Source organism: Drosophila biarmipes, unplaced genomic scaffold (genome assembly GCF_025231255.1).
Source record: "Drosophila biarmipes strain raj3 unplaced genomic scaffold, RU_DBia_V1.1 ptg000019l, whole genome shotgun sequence".
NCBI classification, from domain to species: Eukaryota; Metazoa; Arthropoda; class Insecta; order Diptera; family Drosophilidae; genus Drosophila; species Drosophila biarmipes.
Window position 1 is genome coordinate 2,478,890 of NW_026114537.1, and position 21,878 is coordinate 2,500,767.

Here is a 21,878-nt window from a genome sequence, read left to right on the forward strand (position 1 = left end):
CCCAAAAACGGTTTAAACGAAATAGCCGGTAGGTGGTGTCCTAAGATATCTCTTTGCTGCTTATCTATCTTTATTATCCTTTTACTCCCTTAAACTGCGTAACGGGTATCTGATGGTCAAGGCACTCGACCTTGTTTGTTCCTTGTTTTTTTCATATCAAATTGTCCCTCAAAATCAATACCCGTTTGGGTAACTGGCACAAAATAATGAAGATCTTTGATGCTTCTCTTTGTGAATGGTACGCATACAAGTTTCCTCAGTTTAGGAATCCAATACTTGGAGCGAATCAACTGTGCATAGATATGCTATGGATAAAACGGAATGGACACGTATCTGAACATCAGCTGGTGGCCAGGAGGCCGTAGACGGCACCTGGGAACAACCCAGGAATTCATCCCCATTAGGTTTGGTGGCCAGGCAGGGGCCGGTCGTTGCGAAGGCGGGGAGGCATCTTTGCCTCTTTCTATATTCACTCATTGATTGTCTAGTTGTTGCCAAATTTGCTACTCGCGCTATTTGTTTTGCAAACACTTAATCAGTGGTGAAAAGCGCATGCGCGACCAGCTGATCGTAGTGTGCGAAAGGGGCTGCGGGTGCCACGGGCTAATCTCATAAGTGCGTGCCGTAGCACGTAGGGAAACCTTGGGCGGTTCTTTTTCTTTTTAAAATTATAAATAAAAAACTTCTAAGCCTTATCACAAAGATTTATTCCTTTTCTTTTTAAATAATTGAACAAAGTTCGATCGAAGAGAAACAGGTCACTGCGGGTAAAGGCCCAAACTTCGTGCAGTACCGGAGAATTCCCCAGGCGGGGATATGGTGGGTAGGAGACCGGAGCACAACCCCCTGGCGCAAGCCTAAGAGTTAGTCTTGTGGTGGGCGGTGGTACGCCAATACCAACATGGGAGCTAAAAAAAAGGGCGAAGGGCAGTGGCAAGCAGCCTGGCCCCCCTTAACAGTAGAAAAAGGCAGCACTAAAGCTGCTGATGAAGAGCAAGGGGATGTGCTGAAACAGCTTACTGACCTGGGATCGAAGGCCAGGGAGCTGAAGAAGCTGATGGATGGAAGGCGCTCCATCACAAACCCTATGCGGGACATAGTCGATGAAATTGACTGTCTCCAGAGAGAAGTTCTGTCGGCTGTGTCAGGCGTAATCGAGGAACGCGAAAAAGCTAAGGTGATTGCTAAAAAAAACATGCAAGGAAGTGCTCGCGAGCGGCAATAGCAAGCGACACAGGGGTAAAGAAACTTTGAAAAACTGCCAGCAAAAAAGGCGATGCATAAGGCGCCGGCAAGCAAAGCTAGCCAAGGGAGAAACAGGGAGAAACATGCTGGGACCGAGAGCACCAGTAAGCCCCAAAAACCTTCACAGGAGTGGAAAAATATGAAGCAGAAGCCAAGGAAGCCCAAGGTGAGCGCCACGCAAGCCGTACAGGCTGTCAGGTGAACAGCCAAGGGTGAATACTAATCCTCCTAAATAAGGTCTCCGACCCAAAAACTGCAGAGCTTCAGACCAAAATGAGGCAATGCTGATCGAGGTGACGGACATCGAAGAAACCACTGACACAACGGATGTCATATGTGCGGTTAAGTCACAGTTTGATGTGGAACTGCCAGAATCTGCGGTAGTAGGACTAAGGGCGCGTACGGGGGAGTCGTTTAATGGGAGACGTTTTATGGAGAAGGGAAAACTTAGTCTGGGATGGACTTGCTGCAAAGTGCGCCCAAAGATAAGACAGAAGCTGCAAAGCAAAGGCCTGCTGAATGCTCTGCAAACGCAAAAAGAAAAAAGACTGTGACCACAATGAGTGGAAAACGTCCGTACTTCAGGAGGGCTATGAAAGGGCTTAGGGGTTAATGAAGATCTTTGAGATAAACCTAAACCACTGCAAGGTTGCCCAATCGTTGCTGGAGCAAAATGTCAAAATGTCTTAATGTCTTAATCGATCAATACAGAATTAAAACTGTGGAGAATGGCTAGCAAAAGTAGAAAAAATCGGCAACATGGAGCTGCGGAAACACCAGTAAAACCTTAAATTTCCCAAAACCGGAAAAGCAAATAAATTTTATGAAAATCGGACCTTCGGAACTGGGGTGGGAAGCTTCGCAGATTTTTACACTATATTTAATTTCATTTGAATTCGACCCACTTTCGTTTAATGGTTAATTAAAGCCGAAGCGACTTGTTTATTTTAAAAATCACATACGGTCTAATTTCTGCTGCTTCGCAACCCTTGGGGCTTCTCATATAAACTGGTCACAAAACGGTTTCCGGCATTTAGTAGATCATTGCCGACATGCCTAGTCACCCTAACAAGGAAAGTTGAAACCCTATTTCCTGAGCAAGAAAGTATGACACAAACCTCACAGATCTTGAAAGAATAATACACTCCCGGCTAGAAGGTGCCCTTGTCGGAACCAACGGCCTCTCTGAGGTGCAGTATGGTTTTCGAAAGGGGCTATCTACCATCGACTGTCGGTAAACTGTGCGAAATAGCAGACAAATTCATTGAGGGAAGAGGGTAGTTGTACGGCACAGAACATTGGATTGCATTGACCAAACTACAGTGCACATACAGCGAGTAATAGCGAGCTAATGCGAAGGCCGCCTGCTCCTGTACAAAACTGAATGCGGGCAATCGACTCACAGGGTCACCGGGGGAGATGCCCGAAGGGGCAGGACTCATTGGTCATACGGATTACGTAGCCTAAGTAGTTACGGCCAAGAATCTCGCAGACGCGAATAGAATCTACAACGAAGCTGGGAAACGAGCAAGCGCATGGCTCGACTATAAGGGTCTCGCCTTGGCAGCGCATAAGACAAAAGCAGCCTTATAAGTAGCAGGCAGAAAGCGGGGACGGCTATTACCAAGATTGGAGAATCCACTTTTAAATCTTAAAAAATAAGAGTTATTCGCAGGATGGCAACTCCTTACAGAGTCTGTGCGCCTGAGGGTCTGCTGTGCGTTCCGCACAGTATCCCATGACGCGGCGCTGGTCACATCGGGAGTCATACCGATGGACCTGATAGCAGTGGATTCAGCGGATTTCTAGGTTGCACAACGCCTGCAGAGGTAACAAAGGCGCTACAAGAGAAGAGATTTAACATTCTTCAATATTCATAAAAGGGATACAAAGCCGCAGCCACCCTTTAAGGTTGAGCTCGAACCAGAAAATAAGCCTCTGAAGAAATACGAAGTGCATTCTATTAACAATCTTCCTCTTGTACCGCCAAATTACAGTTGAGGAACCGCACAAACGCAATGGACCGGTACAACGTGCGAACGCCAAGAATATGGTCATGCAAGGTCAGACTCTAAACTGCGCCCAGTGTGTGTAGTTTGTGGAAAGGTTCATGACTCCGCACTCTGTCCAGCGAGCCAAGATGATTGCACCTTTAAAAAGTGCGGCAACTGCGGTCACACTTCTAACTAAAGAGGTTGCCTAGTTTATAAGGAGCTGAAAAGTCGCATCCACCAAAGAGGAATTACTACCGCACCCAAAATAAACAGTTGACAGCCTCCAGATCAAAGTTTTCAACTCACTAGGAGGCCACTTCACAGCAGCAGGAGACTATAATACCAAGCACACAAGCTAGGGATCTCGTAAATCCAAAAGCAAAGCAACTCTATAATGCAATTATCAAAGCCAAGAACAAGCACGACTATTCTTCTGGCACACCAACATACTGGCCGGCAGACCCGAAGAAGCAACCCATTTTAATAGACATTGCGATTACCAAAATAATTACTAAAATACTTTCTTTCACTAAAAATGACCTTACAGAAAACAGTTGGATTAAGTACAGAAAACATATAACAATATAACAATGATAAATGTTAATTCACTGGAGCCTGTACTAGTCTCTGCAGCTCGAGCTTCAAACTCAACCTCAAACTATGAGTACACAATGCAATCAAAAGAAGACCAATCTACAAATCGAGAGTGCCAATTCCGAAGATCGCCATCTGCTAAGCAAAGCTTAAGCCATGCCTAACGTTGACTTACTAAAGCAAGAAGAATATATGCCCAGTATAATGTTTTAATTTAGTATAGAGTAAAAATATGCGAAGCGTGCAACCCCTCCTGAATAAAAAACTGAAAAGGCCGCGCATAGCGCGCCACCTATTTATCTGCGGCCTTTTCAGGATTGCATTTAAAGTCTAGCGTATGCCCTGCTTCATTTTTCAGTAAAACCTGATCTTATAATTTTAAAGCAAATTCTAAAGTATTTTTGTCAAAGTTATTTTTTTGTTTCTGCTTATGAGATTCTAGCATTAATCAAGCTCTCTTAAATGCTTATTCTAGTCTATATTTATCTATATTATATAGTGGTTTTGTTTTGTCCATACTATTAAAATGTTGAGGTAAATTTGAAGCTTTACCAAAAACTAACTCATTGGACAGTATTCATGTGCCATGTGTGGTGTTGTGTTGAAACAATATAAGAAGTATTGGAGCCATACATCCCAATCAGTTTTATCAACTGAGATATATGAGCGGATGTGGTTTTGTTCCATGGTCTGGTGATGATGTGCGTTAAAAATTATGCTTTTGATATTTGAATTTTTATCAGAACATCTTCAAATATAGCTTTTGCTACCGTATTTGCACTTTTGTTTTAAATTGGAATTGCCACAAGGTATTTAGTTAAATCGCATATTAGGGTTACTGCTAAATCATTTCCCTTTTCGGATATAGGTAGTGAACCGATCGTATCCATATTACCCTCCCAAATGCCATTTGGGACGGTTTAGTAATAGTCAAAGGCGTCTTTGTATGTTTAGTTGTTTTTGATTGCTAGCATTTCTGGCTCTTTCTTATAGTTTAGTTTTAACTCGGGTCATATTTTTCAAAAAATAATGCATTTTTATTTTTGCTTATGCTCTAGCAATGTTAGTTTGACCTCCTTGCATTGGATCGTCATAGAATGTAAACAATAATGCTCCTTTCTCTTTATCATTATTTAATAATGGGGTCACCGGCTTGAGTATCTTAGACTTAGACATAGTAATATCTAATTGCCCATTATTTTAAAAGATTCTATATGTACTGTGTCAAAGATCTTTTCACTCTATGCTACATTGAGTTTGCTGATATTAAGTATACAGGCTTCTATTTCAAGCCTTTGATAGAACTGTTCTATGTCGAGAATTCCATTGGTGTACATATCGCTAGCATCAATTCTAGCTATAAATTTTATTCATCCTTTAGTAAACATAGTGAATTTGTTTTTCGCTCTTTTCTGACTCTGCATACGTTGGGCTTAGAAGCTTTATTTTTAGCTTGCCTAGGCAAATCTATTTTTTCTTTTCTTTTCCTGCGCAGGAATTTTTCTGTATACTTTGATTTCTGGTAGTGATTTTTAGAATTTTATTATTTAACTGAATATTCTCAAGTCAGTAATAGTAAATTTTCACATAAGTCTTTAATTACCTATTTTTTATAGTCTGTCCGTTAAAAATTTTATTCCTCTAATTAAGTCTCATTCTAGTTAGTTTTGAACTGGGGTTTACCATTTAAAATAAGTAGGTAAGTGATCTGTGGTTCTATGTGTTCTATGTCGAGAATTCCATTGGTGTACATATCGCTAGCATCAATTCTAGCTATAAATTTTTTTCATCCTTTAGTTAACATAGTGACTTTGTTTTTCGCTTTTTTCTGACTCTGCATACGTTGGGCTTAGAAGCTTTATTTTGAGCTTTCCTAGGCAAATCTATTTTTTCTTTTCGTTTCCTGCGCAGGAATTTTTCTGTATACTTTGATTTCTAGTAGTGACTTTCAGAATTTTGTTATTTAACTGAATATTCTCAAGTCCGTAATAGTAAATTTTTACATAAGTCTTTAATTATCTATTTTTTATAGTCTGTCCGTAAAAAATTTTATTCCTCTAATTAAGTCTCATTCTAGTTAGTTTTGAACTGGGGTTTACCATTTAAAATAAGTAGGTAAGTGATCTGTGGTTTCTTTTGACTGTGAAGTGTATGGTCTGAATGAATGTATGGTCTGAAATGTGTTATTGCCATAAATATAAAATAAATAATAAAAATGTTTGTGAAGGTTCTAACCCAGAGAAAGCTTTCGTCATCATTCTATGAAAAGAATTTGGCGCTGGTTTTAAGCCGAATAGTTCGTAAAGCGATATGAACCATTGCTTGTGAAAGGGACGTAATATCTCGTGAACTTTGTTTGAGTTCGTTTTGATAAAAACATTACATAAAATCAAGACATGAAAAATATTTTGCTCTACCTAGTTGATCTAAAAAATCATTAATTCTAGAAAGTGGAAATTAATCAAACCGGAGTTCCTTATTAATCTGTCGATAGTTAATTACTAATCGCCATTTCTTCTTCTCCGAATTCGCAAGTGACCCTTTGGGTACTTATAAAGTGGGCCATTATATGGTAATATGGAGAGTTCCACAATTTTGTCTTTATTGAGTTCTTGGACTAACTTTTTAATTTCTTCGTTTTTACTACCAGGATTTTTTTCGAAAGCTGTTTCACGGTCTTTGCAGTCTCCTTTAACTAAATCATAGTTTGAAAGTGATTCATGTTTTATCTGTTTTATGTTGACTATCTGATCTGTATTTCTTGTATTTAGTAGTCTTACAAATGCATTTTGAACTCTTGGTATGGTATTTGCTATGTACATACCATTCTGAATTTCTTTATTCGGAATCAATACACTGTCTAGTGCAGAACTTATTTCAATTTTTTGGACAACTTGGACTTTGCTGGCAAAGTTATGGCGTTGTTGCCAGAACTCTATGTTATTGGAACATAAATTGGATATTTTAGGTTATTTGGTATATTTACAAGGTGACTTCCAAAGTAAACAGGACTTTTTTAATCTATAGCCTTCTAGAGGTTCGATTACGAACTTGACAGAAGGTCTTGAATTCTTCCCACCCTAGAATCTCGGATGGGCGACGAGTCGACACGAGTCTGCAGATTTCCCCATGCGGAATAGCTTTACAATGCTTGAATTTTTATCAGAATAACATCTTCAAATATAGCTTTTGCTACCGTATTTGCACTTTTGTTTTTAATTGGAATTGCCACAAGGTATTTAGTTAAATCGCATATTAGGGTTACTGCTAAATCATTTCCCTTTTCGGATTTAGGTAGTGAACCGATCGTATCCATATTACCCTCCCAAATGCCATTTGGGACGGTTTAGTAATAGTCAAAGGCGTCTTTGTATGTTTAGTTGTTTTTGATTGCTAGCATTTCTGCCTCTTTCTTATAGTTTAGTTTTAACTCGGGTCATATTTTTCAAAAAATAATGCCTTTTTATTTTTGCTTATGCTCTAGCTATGTTAGTTTGACCTCCTTGCATTGGATCGTCATAGAATGTAAACAATAATGCTCCTTTCTCTTTATCATTATTTAATAATGGGGTCACCGGCTTGAGTATCTTAGACTTAGACATAGTAATATCTAATTGCCCATTATTTTAAAAGATTCTATATGTACTGTGTCAAAGATCTTTTCACTCTATGCTACATTGAGTTTGCTGATATTAAGTATACAGGCTTCTATTTCAAGCCTTTGATAGAACTGTTCTATGTCGAGAATTCCATTGGTGTACATATCGCTAGCATCAATTCTAGCTATAAATTTTATTCATCCTTTAGTAAACATAGTGAATTTGTTTTTCGCTCTTTTCTGACTCTGCATACGTTGGGCTTAGAAGCTTTATTTTTAGCTTGCCTAGGCAAATCTATTTTTTCTTTTCTTTTCCTGCGCAGGAATTTTTCTGTATACTTTGATTTCTGGTAGTGATTTTTAGAATTTTATTATTTAACTGAATATTCTCAAGTCAGTAATAGTAAATTTTCACATAAGTCTTTAATTACCTATTTTTTATAGTCTGTCCGTTAAAAATTTTATTCCTCTAATTAAGTCTCATTCTAGTTAGTTTTGAACTGGGGTTTACCATTTAAAATAAGTAGGTAAGTGATCTGTGGTTCTATGTGTTCTATGTCGAGAATTCCATTGGTGTACATATCGCTAGCATCAATTCTAGCTATAAATTTTTTTCATCCTTTAGTTAACATAGTGACTTTGTTTTTCGCTTTTTTCTGACTCTGCATACGTTGGGCTTAGAAGCTTTATTTTGAGCTTTCCTAGGCAAATCTATTTTTTCTTTTCGTTTCCTGCGCAGGAATTTTTCTGTATACTTTGATTTCTAGTAGTGACTTTCAGAATTTTGTTATTTAACTGAATATTCTCAAGTCCGTAATAGTAAATTTTTACATAAGTCTTTAATTATCTATTTTTTATAGTCTGTCCGTAAAAAATTTTATTCCTCTAATTAAGTCTCATTCTAGTTAGTTTTGAACTGGGGTTTACCATTTAAAATAAGTAGGTAAGTGATCTGTGGTTTCTTTTGACTGTGAAGTGTATGGTCTGAATGAATGTATGGTCTGAAATGTGTTATTGCCATAAATATAAAATAAATAATAAAAATGTTTGTGAAGGTTCTAACCCAGAGAAAGCTTTCGTCATCATTCTATGAAAAGAATTTGGCGCTGGTTTTAAGCCGAATAGTTCGTAAAGCGATATGAACCATTGCTTGTGAAAGGGACGTAATATCTCGTGAACTTTGTTTGAGTTCGTTTTGATAAAAACATTACATAAAATCAAGACATGAAAAATATTTTGCTCTACCTAGTTGATCTAAAAAATCATTAATTCTAGAAAGTGGAAATTAATCAAACCGGAGTTCCTTATTAATCTGTCGATAGTTAATTACTAATCGCCATTTCTTCTTCTCCGAATTCGCAAGTGACCCTTTGGGTACTTATAAAGTGGGCCATTATATGGTAATATGGAGAGTTCCACAATTTTGTCTTTATTGAGTTCTTGGACTAACTTTTTAATTTCTTCGTTTTTACTACCAGGATTTTTTTCGAAAGCTGTTTCACGGTCTTTGCAGTCTCCTTTAACTAAATCATAGTTTGAAAGTGATTCATGTTTTATCTGTTTTATGTTGACTATCTGATCTGTATTTCTTGTATTTAGTAGTCTTACAAATGCATTTTGAACTCTTGGTATGGTATTTGCTATGTACATACCATTCTGAATTTCTTTATTCGGAATCAATACACTGTCTAGTGCAGAACTTATTTCAATTTTTTGGACAACTTGGACTTTGCTGGCAAAGTTATGGCGTTGTTGCCAGAACTCTATGTTATTGGAACATAAATTGGATATTTTAGGTTATTTGGTATATTTACAAGGTGACTTCCAAAGTAAACAGGACTTTTTTAATCTATAGCCTTCTAGAGGTTCGATTACGAACTTGACAGAAGGTCTTGAATTCTTCCCACCCTAGAATCTCGGATGGGCGACGAGTCGACACGAGTCTGCAGATTTCCCCATGCGGAATAGCTTTACAATGCTTGAATTTTTATCAGAATAACATCTTCAAATATAGCTTTTGCTACCGTATTTGCACTTTTGTTTTTAATTGGAATTGCCACAAGGTATTTAGTTAAATCGCATATTAGGGTTACTGCTAAATCATTTCCCTTTTCGGATTTAGGTAGTGAACCGATCGTATCCATATTACCCTCCCAAATGCCATTTGGGACGGTTTAGTAATAGTCAAAGGCGTCTTTGTATGTTTAGTTGTTTTTGATTGCTAGCATTTCTGCCTCTTTCTTATAGTTTAGTTTTAACTCGGGTCATATTTTTCAAAAAATAATGCCTTTTTATTTTTGCTTATGCTCTAGCTATGTTAGTTTGACCTCCTTGCATTGGATCGTCATAGAATGTAAACAATAATGCTCCTTTCTCTTTATCATTATTTAATAATGGGGTCACCGGCTTGAGTATCTTAGACTTAGACATAGTAATATCTAATTGCCCATTATTTTAAAAGATTCTATATGTACTGTGTCAAAGATCTTTTCACTCTATGCTACATTGAGTTTGCTGATATTAAGTATACAGGCTTCTATTTCAAGCCTTTGATAGAACTGTTCTATGTCGAGAATTCCATTGGTGTACATATCGCTAGCATCAATTCTAGCTATAAATTTTTTTCATCCTTTAGTAAACATAGTGAATTTGTTTTTCGCTTTTTTCTGACTCTGCATACGTTGGGCTTAGAAGCTTTATTTTGAGCTTGCATAGGCAAATCTATTTTTTCTTTTCTTTTCCTGCGCAGGAATTTTTCTGTATACTTTGATTTCTAGTAGTGACTTTCAGAATTTTATTATTTAACTGAATATTCTCAAGTCCGTAATAGTAAATTTTTACATAAGTCTTTAATTATCTATTTTTTATAGTCTGTCCGTAAAAAATTTTATTCCTCTAATTAAGTCTCATTCTAGTTAGTTTTGAACTGGGGTTTACCATTTAAAATAAGTAGGTAAGTGATCTGTGGTTTCTTTTGACTGTGAAGTGTATGGTCTGAATGAATGTATGGTCTGAAATGTGTTATTGCCATAAATATAAAATAAATAATAAAAATGTTTGTGAAGGTTCTAACCCAGAGAAAGCTTTCGTCATCATTCTATGAAAAGAATTTGGCGCTGGTTTTAAGCCGAATAGTTCGTAAAGCGATATGAACCATTGCTTGTGAAAGGGACGTAATATCTCGTGAACTTTGTTTGAGTTCGTTTTGATAAAAACATTACATAAAATCAAGACATGAAAAATATTTTGCTCTACCTAGTTGATCTAAAAAATCATTAATTCTAGAAAGTGGAAATTAATCAAACCGGAGTTCCTTATTAATCTGTCGATAGTTAATTACTAATCGCCATTTCTTCTTCTCCGAATTCGCAAGCGACCCTTTGGGTACTTATAAAGTGGGCCATTATATGGTAATATGGAGAGTTCCACAATTTTGTCTTTATTGAGTTCTTGGACTAACTTTTTAATTTCTTCGTTTTTACTACTAGGATTTCTATAATTTTTTATGTATATTGGTTCATCATCCATCAATCTCAGTTTTTGTTAATAAAAATTATTCGTAGTAATCGATTCGGATTCTAGACCGAATACGTCGCTAATTGAGTGCATAATGTTGTTAATTGTGTATAAAATTGTAGCGGGAAGTTTTTCGAAAGCTGTTTCACGGTCTTTGCAGTCTCCTTTAACTAAATCATAGTTTGAAAGTGATTCATGTTTTATCTGTTTTATGTTGACTATCTGATCTGTATTTCTTGTATTTAGTAGTCTTACAAATGCATTTTGAACTTTTGGTATGGTATTTGCTATGTACATACCATTCTGAATTTCTTTATTCGGAATCAATACACTGTCTAGTGCAGAACTTATTTCAATTTTTTGGACAACTTGGACTTTGCTGGCAAAGTTATGGCGTTGTTGCCAGAACTCTATGTTATTGGAACATAAATTGGATATTTTAGGTTATTTGGTATATTTACAAGGTGACTTCCAAGAGGTTCGATTACGAACTTGACAGAAGGTCTTGAATTCTTCCCACCCTAGAATCTCGGATGGGCGACGAGTCGACACGAGTCTGCAGATTTCCCCAAGCGGACTCAAACCACTGCAACTTGTGGTGGAATAGCTTTATAATGCTTGAAAGCCTCGTTTCCTGAAATAGATAGGCAAAAAGTATCGAAACGTCAGCCAGTTTTACAGACTATTGGAGGTACGCGTGCTAAGAGCTCCCCATGTTTCCAAATTTCCTTTATTTTTTTTTTTTCTTTTGTGCATGAACATGAACATTCTCTACCCTCGCAATGGGGAGGAGGATGCCACGTGCGGTTATAACATCTGCCATTCGGACCTGGCCATCCGCGCCTGGGCACACTAGTTGGATCCGCCCAAGACGCCATTTATTTGGTGGTAAGTTCTCCTCTTTAAGCACCATGTCTCCCGTCTGAATGTATCACATTCCCATTTATGTCCTTTCATTGTGCTCCTAAGGTACTCTTATTTTCCACGCAAGCAAAACTGCTGATGCAGGGCCATCAGCCACTGCCATCGGTTGAGAATAGAAATCAGGTTTTCTTTAATCTCGGGCTCATTTGCTTTAGTTTTGTTACTTTATTTTGCGGGAGCAGCATTGGTGATGCTCCCTTAAAGTACTCGTGGTACAGTGGGTATACAATATGTGTGCATACTACAGAGCACACAATGTTATGCCGGCTCATCAGCTTGGCTTTCGTCAAAACCATGGAACAACCGAACAAGTTAACAGAATAACATCAGAAATAAGAACTGCATTTCTCGATGTATCTCAAGCCTTCGGCTTGGCCTTGGCTACACATTGGCCTGATTACACTCACAAGCTTCTTGAGTCGTGTCTATACAACAGAGCCTTCGCAACACAAGAACATCCGACGACTACATTATCAAAGCTGAAGTCCCGCACGGCGGCGCGCTAGGGCCTACTCTGTTTCTCCAAAACACAGCGTATATTAACATCTACAGCTAAATACATCTAGCCCAAGCAGAGTCACAACACACCTAGCAAACCACCTCCTCGTAGTAGAGAGGTGGCTACCTGATTGGCGGATTAAATTAATGAACAAAAATTTAATCACATAAACATTAAATGCCTGTTGAGTGCCCTACTTTATCATTGAATAATTCGCAGATTCCCAAAGGCAATGATGTAACGTATCTGGACGACTAACCTGGAGAAGACGCATCGAACGCAAGAAAGTACATGTAAAGCTAAAAGCCAGCAGCTTCCACTTTATTCTTAAGACTTGTTCACCCCTGCTTCCTTTGCAGTTATAAGAAATAATCAACGTTAGAAACACCGTGTTAAATTTTAAAGGACTTTTGCTAGCTTCACTGATATTAAAAAGAAAATGATTTCAATATTATTAAAAATTTTATTTCCACGCATAGGAGTTTTTATATTTAAAAACACCAAAGATATAATTTTTTTAAACTTTTTTTTCTGATTATTTTTACTGGAGCTATAAAATATAGTTGTCAAATCCGGCTGGTTCCGACTTTAATATAAAATTAAATATAAAAGACATTTAATGGAGACCAACGAGTAGGTCGCACATCCTCTATACAGAAATTTTGAATAAAATAAGTCATGAATAATAATTAGTTATGAATAAATTAGTCCAGATAATTGTAATACTTTGGCTCATGGTCATTATAATATTGACCATATATTAAGTAGTGAGAGGAGTTGAATAACTCCACACAAATGTCAGCAGCAGTAGGCGGCGAAAATCGTATAGTAATGGCGCAGCGAAGAGCGAATAAAGTTTGGATATCTTGTTGGAGAGCAAGAGTGTTTGGAGACCAAGGATGGAGAAAAACAAAGCGAAGATTTGGCGGGCAAAACGAGAGTTCAGTGTGCAAAAGTGAATAACGGGACATCGCCGGATTTTGGACTCTGCCGTGAACTTTGGAGAGGAAATTCTGGTGTTACGCGTGGAGAAGAAATCGTAAACTCGGGGAGAAGCCTGTCTAAGCCCAGTGTAACTCGTGCTTAAGCCCAGTACGTCAGGTGGAGAAGGAGAGGGTCCTGACACGATCAACCAAAAAAGAACGGTCGATGGGTACGGTCTCGAGGGGAGTTGTCCAGGAGAGACTTGTAAAGTTCCGGATCGGCGTATGCAAAGACCCCGAGTACGAGAAGCTAAACTACGTCCAGCTGCCGCCAGGAACAGTTCGACAGCACATCTCGTCAGCCACTTAAGACAGATCGAGCCCCGTGGAAAAGTCACGGTCAGCAAGCGAGAGGGTGAGGCTAGGGTGCAACGTTCGTTTACCCCAGGCGTAGAAGTGAAATAAAGCGCGAGGCAGGTTCCTAGCGTTTGCCTTATTATCCCACTACAAGCCCGTGAATTCTGCCGAACACACACAATCCACTAAGCTAGCCGCGCGAATCTCGTAGCGAGCAGACCGTACAAAATCAGTTATTTTAGTAGAAGTTGTGTGGGCGGCAGACAGACTTAAGCGTTAGAGTGGGTATGGTACATTTAGGTTAGTCGATAGGTATTGATGAGACAAATACATTGTTTCTATCATAAAAACTGTAGGCGCTACAGATTTTCGCTGATATGATCTTCCCGTTTAAACGGACAGACGCACAGATGGACATGGCTAGATCAACTCGGTTAGTGATCCTGATCAAGAATATACATACTTTATGGGACCGGAAACGCTTCCTTCTACCTGTTACATACTTTCCGACGAATCTTGTATTCTCTTTTTTTCTGCACGTGTATAATTATTAATGTTGCGATTTATTACTTTAGCAGGTCATTTACAGATATCTATTAGATGTGGCAGGAATCGAAACCGTTCCATTTTGCAAGCACTTGACTATTTTTCCTTTTTAGTATTTTCTCTACTACGAAAACATTTTTATCTTTTACTTTTTGACGATCCTGATCATAAATGAACCTTTAATAGGGTACCCATTTAATATTGTAAACCATATGTTACATGTTTGTAGACTCAACTTTTAGAACTTTAAGAACTTTTGTGGTCAAATAGTTTCGTATCCTTTCATAGGCATGCCGGACATAGATGCACTTCGAACAGTACAAACAAATGGCCCAACTACACCAAGCACGTGATTGTTTCGCGCAGGCCCCTATTGTCAAATTTTTATACCGGGATGGATAGAAGTTCAAATGCAAATTAAATGATAGAGGTTGTCATAGTTATTACACAGAAAGCAAAAGGGCTCGTGCAGACAAAAATTTAAAGTACATCGTGGAAAATTTAGAGGATAATAATTTCGTGTTAGTCTAACAGGAACATTGAATGATAGGCGGTTTACAAGTTCTGCATAATCAATATCACCTTTTATAAGATTTTGTATAAAAATAGTACCAAGGATTAAGTATTTATTATTCTAACAAAATTACATTATAAAAATGTATGTTCTGGAAATATTTTTGTTATATACTGATTTTAATGATAACTGATTTTAAAACAAACTCTTCAATTTTAGAGCACACATTTATAGGCCTAATTTTATTTGTTCGGTGACAAGAAATTTTGTATTGATTTACGAGATTAATTTTATGAATCCACTTATATTTACCCTCCATAATAAACATTTTCAACATACAATTTTTTAATGTTCGATGGAAGCGAACACATATAGAAGTCTTGAGATGCGTTTAAGTGTTCTAAATTAGATAGTTGAATATAATTTTTTTGTAAAGATACACACTTAGGAATAATATGATTATTGGAATGATATATTACTTGCTGAGTTCCAACATACAAACGTAGTATAAAATAATCTTAGTAATGATTTCCAGGACTCAGAATCAAACTCCATACTGATTAATCACAAATACGTACTGATTATCTGATTTCCTTAATCTTAAGTTACATTTTATGGAATGCAAGCACGGGTGATCAGGCATCAAGAAGTCATACTGGTCCAATTTCATCCATTCGCCTATGTCAAATTCAATGTTAATTATTTTTACTTTACTACATCCAAACATGGGAAAAAATTTTCGAGCTGCATTTCAATTTTAAGTTATAAACTACATAATTCTTGAGTCCAATAACGATTTCATAGTCCTGTTTCTTTCGAAATATTTTATTTCTTTTAGTTACACACATGTTCATTAGGTAAGACTACTTAAAAAAACTAAGAATATGTTCTAGTCCCACCGGTATAGAAAGCCCTAGCAAGCACACCCTCTGTTGATTAAAAAATTTCAACCAATCATGATCGATCGTAATTCAAATTATAGTGATTTTCAATATTTACTTGGAAACAATAAAAAAGTTTTTTTCTGGCAATGCTAGAACCGTTATACCAAATTTTTTTATATTTCAAACCGCCACACAACATAAAACAATTGGATAATGGAGCTCTTAAGCAGCAGCACCTTAACCAGCAGAACGTAAACGGATTGAATTGGTCAGCTGGAGATATTTCATACACAAGTATTGAAGAAATAATATCACCACTAAATAAGTATCACACACGGCCGCAAAAGTGGAACCACTAAACTTATTTATTGTAAATCTTTCGGATCAGATACTCATTTCGAGACGAACTGCTCCAAGAAACGCGATTAAGAGATTATTAATAAAACCTAGTTATTAATCAAATCTAGCGAGCAATTAGTAATACTGTAATACTTTAAAATTCATTCCCAATAAAAAAAAAATTATTCAATAAAAAATTTAGAAAATATAATCACCAAAAGAAAAAGATCTTTCTTTAATATTTTAATAGATCGAATTATTTGGTGTTCTGGGAAGGAGAGTGTCAAGCCCAATTTCAAAAATGTTGAATATTTTAAAGGAGTCCCTGAGAAGTTCTTATTCAAAGAGGGGGATTTCTACCGATTCTTATAATTTCATTGCTTTCTGGAATTTTTTTCTAATGATTAAGAGTAAACAAAATTTAGGCAAAGTAATTTTTATGCATATCGATACCTAACAGCAGTTAATAAAAAATAATAGAGAAAATTAATTAATAACTATAAAATGTTTACCAATTTTGTATAATAACAAAATAAATGCTTTCGAAAAATATCTCAAAATTCCAAAAAAACGTAACAAATAATGGAAATTTCAAAATGGCCAAAAAGTAATCCTATTACAACCAGAACAAGTAAGTCCCAAATCACAAATTGGATTGATATAAAACCCAGCACATCAAATTCTTCATTAATGAACGATCATTCACGTCCGGAAAAATGTGAGTTCCCCGACTTAACACCTGAAATTGATGATGAAGATTTTAATTAAAGTAAATAAGAAAACAAGAAAGGAAGTTAACTTCGGCAAGCCGAATAATAATAATAATAATCAACTTTAGTAACATCATGTGAAAATTTTAAGGATTGTTGCTGACTTCAGAGATATTAAAAAAAATAGTTCATTATTTTTTCAGACCATTTTTTTACATCTTTATGTTCGAGTAGTCCGATTTTTATTAAATTGAATTTGAAATTCTTAAAACTTTAAAGAATTAAATTCCCAATATTATAAGACGATAAATGTCAAAACCACTCAAATCTATTATTTGTTTCATATTATTTTCCCACAAATTTTGCGACCGTTCCTATGGCAGCTATATAATATAGTCCTCCGATTTTGATAAAATTTAATTAGAAATTCAAAACCAATTAAAAATGTTTTTTCCGAGCGTAGGAAGTTATATGTTAAAAAACACCAAAGATATAATTTTTTTTAAATTTGTTTCTCGATAGTTCCTATGGGATCCGATCCGGCTGGTTCCGACTTATATATTCTACATGCAATAGAATGAATACTTTTGGAAATGTTTCAGCGCGATAGCTTTAAAACTGAGAGACTAGTAGAAACGGACGGACAGACGGAAGGACAGAGGGACATGGCTAGATCGACTCGTCCAGTGACGCTGATAAAGAATATACATACTTTATGGGACCGGAAACGCTTCCTTCTATTTGTTACATACTTTCCGAAGAATCTTGTATTCTCTTTTTTTCTGCACGTGTATAATTATTAATGTTGCGATTTGTTACTTTCGAAACCGTTCCATTTTGCAAGCACTTGACTATTTTTCCTTTTTAGTATTTTCTCTACCACGAAAACATTTTTATCTTTCACTTTTTGACGATCCTGATCATAAATGAACCTTTAATAGGGTACCCATTTAATATTGTATACCATATGTTACAGGTTTGTAGACTCAACTTTCAGAACTTTGAGAACTTTTGTGGTCAAATAGTTTCGTATCCTTTCATAGGCATGCCGGACATAGATGCACTTCGAACAGTACAAACAAATGGCCCAACTACACCAAGCACGTGATTGTTTCGCGCAGGCCCCTATTGTCAAATTTTTATACCGGGATGGATAGAAGTTCAAATGCAAATTAAATGATAAAGGTTGTCATAGTTATTACACAGAAAGCAAAAGGGCTCGTGCAGACAAAAATTTAAAGTACATCGTGGAAAATTTAGAGGATAATAATTTCGTGTTAGTCTAACAGGAACATTGAATGATAGGCGGTTTACAAGTTCTGCATAATCAATATCACCTTTTATAAGATTTTGTATAAAAATAGTACCAAGGATTAAGTAATTAATATTCTAACTAAATTATATTATAAAAATGTATGTTCTGGAAATATTTTTGTTATATACTGATTTTAATGATAACTGATTTTAAAACAAACTCTTCATTTTTAGAGCACACATTTATAGGCCTAATTTTATTTGTTCGGTTACTGACTGATCAAGAATATATATATGTACTTTATGGGGTTGGAAACGTCTCCTTCACTGTGTTGCAGACTTCTGACTGAAATCATGATACCCTTTGCAAGGGTATAAAAATGAAGTAACCGAGTTATATCTCTTTTTTTAGATTATCAAAGAGATAAAAAGAAAATAGGATTAGAGAAACCAGTGCTCAAAAGTGAAGCTCAATAAACGAAAACGTAAATTAAAATATTTTATAATGTTAAACCTTTATTAAACATATTAACACAAAACAATTTTTAGGTTTTAGAGAGACTGCCTTCTCCCATCTTAATCCAACGAACATCGGCCAAGAGTTCTCTTTGATCTTTAGAACTTCAATTCATGTTTAGATTAAAAGCTTAAGATAAAACTGTCGCATCTCATTGTGAAATTCAATTATGCTAACCGTGGACGCTTGGAACGCAAAAGGCGCAATTGATTGGGCTTCGAACGGAAGCTGATGTTTACTTTAATTTTGATTTATTTAACTTAGCTGGGAAACCAAGATCGTAGCTCAAAGCCAACGGAAAAAACAGAGGCAAATGCAGAGATTGAAATTATTGTTATAAAAGCCATAAGTGGCCTGGTTTCATGGGTTGGATAACTCTCCCCCTTCTAAAATGGATCGTCCCGATTCAATATGTAATTCATTTAATTGATCTCTTAATTCTGCTAATAAATTGTCTTGGTTAATGGATTTTTCTGGTTCTGGCCTTTGTTTTTTTGCTACAAATAAGATAGCATCAAATCAAATATATAATAATAAAAATTAATAAGTTAAAGGTAAGTGATATTTTGGTATTATTAATTTTAGTCAAGGGATTTTACATTTTTATATTATCAAAAGAGAGTTCCGAGTTATTTGATAAAATGAAATTTCAATATTATAAAATTTTTAGGTGATTCGTAGTGATGTAGTCATGAATTGTTTTCTCGAAATTGGTATATGAGATATTATTAATTTTGGTTTTACCATTAAATGTTATTAAATGTCCCGTTTAAATGGGACTTGTTACCAATATTGTTACCATTTAGAATGGCATCATCTTGTATGACGTATATTTTTACCCTCGTAGAGGGTGAAATGATTTCCGTCAGAAGTTTGCAAGAAAGAGACTGTCCGTCCGTCTGTCCGTCCGTTTATACGCAAACTATTCTCTCAGTTTTTAAGCTATAAGGGTAAAACATTTCCAAAAGTATTCTTTCTATTGCAGGTAGAAGATATAAGTCGGAACCAGCCGGATCAGACAACTATATCTTATAGCTTCCATAAGAACTATAGGGGAAAAAATTAAAAAAAATTATATCGTTGGTGTTTTTTAACATATAACCTTCTAAGCTTGGAAATAACATTTTTAAAATAGTTTTGAATTTTGTATTAAATTTTATTTAAATCGGACGACTATATCATATAGTTGCCATAGGAACGATCGGATAATGGGTAGGAAAATAATATGAAACGAATTATAGCTTTGGTGTTATAATATTGGGAATTTAATTTTTCATATTTTAAACAATTTTGAAATCAATTTAACAAAAATCGGACTACTCTAATATATAGCTGTCAGGGAAACGGACAGAGAAAAAATAAAAGATTTATTTTGAATATTATTTAAACTACCAACAATCCTTACAAATTGCACACGGTGTTAGTAACGTTGATTTTTTCATATAACTTCCTTTCTCATTTTTTTCTCATATTTTTTACGTGTTAATTTCTCACCATTTAATAATCGGGTAAAACTTGTTTTTTTCCTAATTAAAGTGAAGCAATTTTGAAAAAGTTATTTCTTAAAGTTACACATTTCATAAAACATATTTGCGCATTTTGCGACTTAATTGCTTAATACTAGCTTCCCCTCGATTTGAGAAATCCCTCTGGGGCATCTGTTTTTTATTATTAAGTATTTTATGTAAATAATTAAAAGTTATATATGAAGTGCGATTTCAACAACAGAGATGTACATTAAGTCTGAGATAATTAATTTTTGTTCGTATTTTAATATTTCCATGATGTCATCATTTTTAAAATTTTCGCAGGGGTAAATCTTGATCAATAAAAACGTTTTTAAACTCATCAGGAAAAAATTATATTTTATTTGAACAATTTGGAATTGATAATAAAATGCTTATTATTCTTTTCAATTAAGTCATTGATAGTATTCTGAACCTTAATAAAATCATCAGGATCTGGAGTTCCAGCTAATCATTTCCAGAAAGTGCGTAACTCATTTATTCCCCTTTTTGATCTAGTTGCAATTAATTGTGATAAAATGAATTCGACTACTTCTAGGTCATATTTGATTTCACGCAGGTCATATTTGATTTACGTTTTCGACCTCAAAAAGTACAAATATTCTTGATCTGCATTACTAGACGAGTCGATCTAGCCATGTCCGTCTGTCCGTCCGTTTTTACGCAAACTAGTCTTGCAGTTTTAAAGCTATTGAGTTGAAACTTTCCCAAAAGTCTTCTTTCTATTGCAGGAAGTATATAAGTTGGAACCAGCCGGATCGGACAACTTTATCTTATAGGTACCATAGGAATTATCGGAAAACAAATTTTAAAAAAATTATTGCCTTGGGGTTTTTGAACACATAACCTCCTACTATTGAAAATAAATTTTAAATTGATTCAGAATTTCGAATTAAATTTTATCGAAATCGGACAACTGAATTGGCGGGAAAATAAAATTAAACAAAGAAGAACGCTATAGTCGATTACCTCGACTATTAGATACTCTTTACTCAGCTTGAGGGAGCAAAAGGGAACGGAAATATATAAGCAGCAAAGTGATCTTTTAGGGCGTCACGTACCGGCTATTTCAGTAGAAGAGGGCGGCAGACAGATTCAAGCGCCTGTGGTCGTTAGAGTGCGCGTGACACAATTTTTTGGTCAGTTTACTGGTATTAATGAGACAAACCCAATTCAGTTAAATTGTTAGATTGTAGGCATTAAAGGCACCCCGCTGAAACAAACTTGCGCTGCGCAGGATCCCCAGGAATCTGCATGGCAAGTATGCCCGTTTTAACTCTTATAGTTTCCGAGATCTCAACGTTCATACGAACAGACAGACAGACATGGCATGATCGACTCGGCTAGTGATCCTGATCAAGAATATACATGAATACATTATAAAGTCGGAAACGCTTCCTTCTACCTGGTACATACTTTCCGACGAATATAGTATACCCTTCTACTCTAGTAAAGGGTATAAACAGCACACATTAAGTGGCTTTTATACACAAATACATATGCAGCCCAAATGGGCAACATCAGTAAAATTAACTGCTGAACTTGATTATTTGAGAGAAAGCCTCCAGCTACAAAAGCCAAATACCGCAAGACGCGGAAGATATTCGGATCACCAACCAACAAAATTATAATATACATATATTTTATAAAAATTGTAAAGTTGTAAAGTTGCGGAGCCATCTCAGCTCAATTAGAAGAACAGCACGTAAATCTATGTATATAAAACATTAGGTGGAAAAACTGTAAACAAATAATTTTAATCATAATTTGAATATATATACACCCAAAATGTCAATAGTAAACGTTAAGTCAGTAGACTTATGACTTAGAATACACACACTGTTGATAATAATTGTTGTTATAATTTGCGCAAATTGTTTTTCTAAACTATATCAGTTACCTTAAAAATGTTAAAAAAAGATATGAGGTAAAAAAACT

At 35.8% G+C, this 21,878-nt stretch overlaps 1 long non-coding RNA gene across 4 annotated transcripts; it reads left to right on the forward strand.

Moving 5' to 3' along the window:
* The first annotated feature begins 11,490 nt into the window (after positions 1–11,490).
* On the forward strand, positions 11,491–18,693 carry LOC127012111 (uncharacterized). 4 transcript variants are annotated; one of them, XR_007765628.1, is made up of 3 exons: positions 11,491–11,638; positions 11,738–11,835; positions 12,590–13,324. It is a non-coding gene; the product is annotated as an uncharacterized LOC127012111 (long non-coding RNA). The 4 variants fall into 4 exon arrangements; XR_007765627.1 differs by having other exon boundaries at positions 11,741–11,835; XR_007765629.1 differs by lacking the exons at positions 11,491–11,638; positions 12,590–13,324 and adding exons at positions 18,310–18,382; positions 18,447–18,693 and having other exon boundaries at positions 11,649–11,835.
* The last annotated feature ends 3,185 nt before the right edge of the window (positions 18,694–21,878 follow it).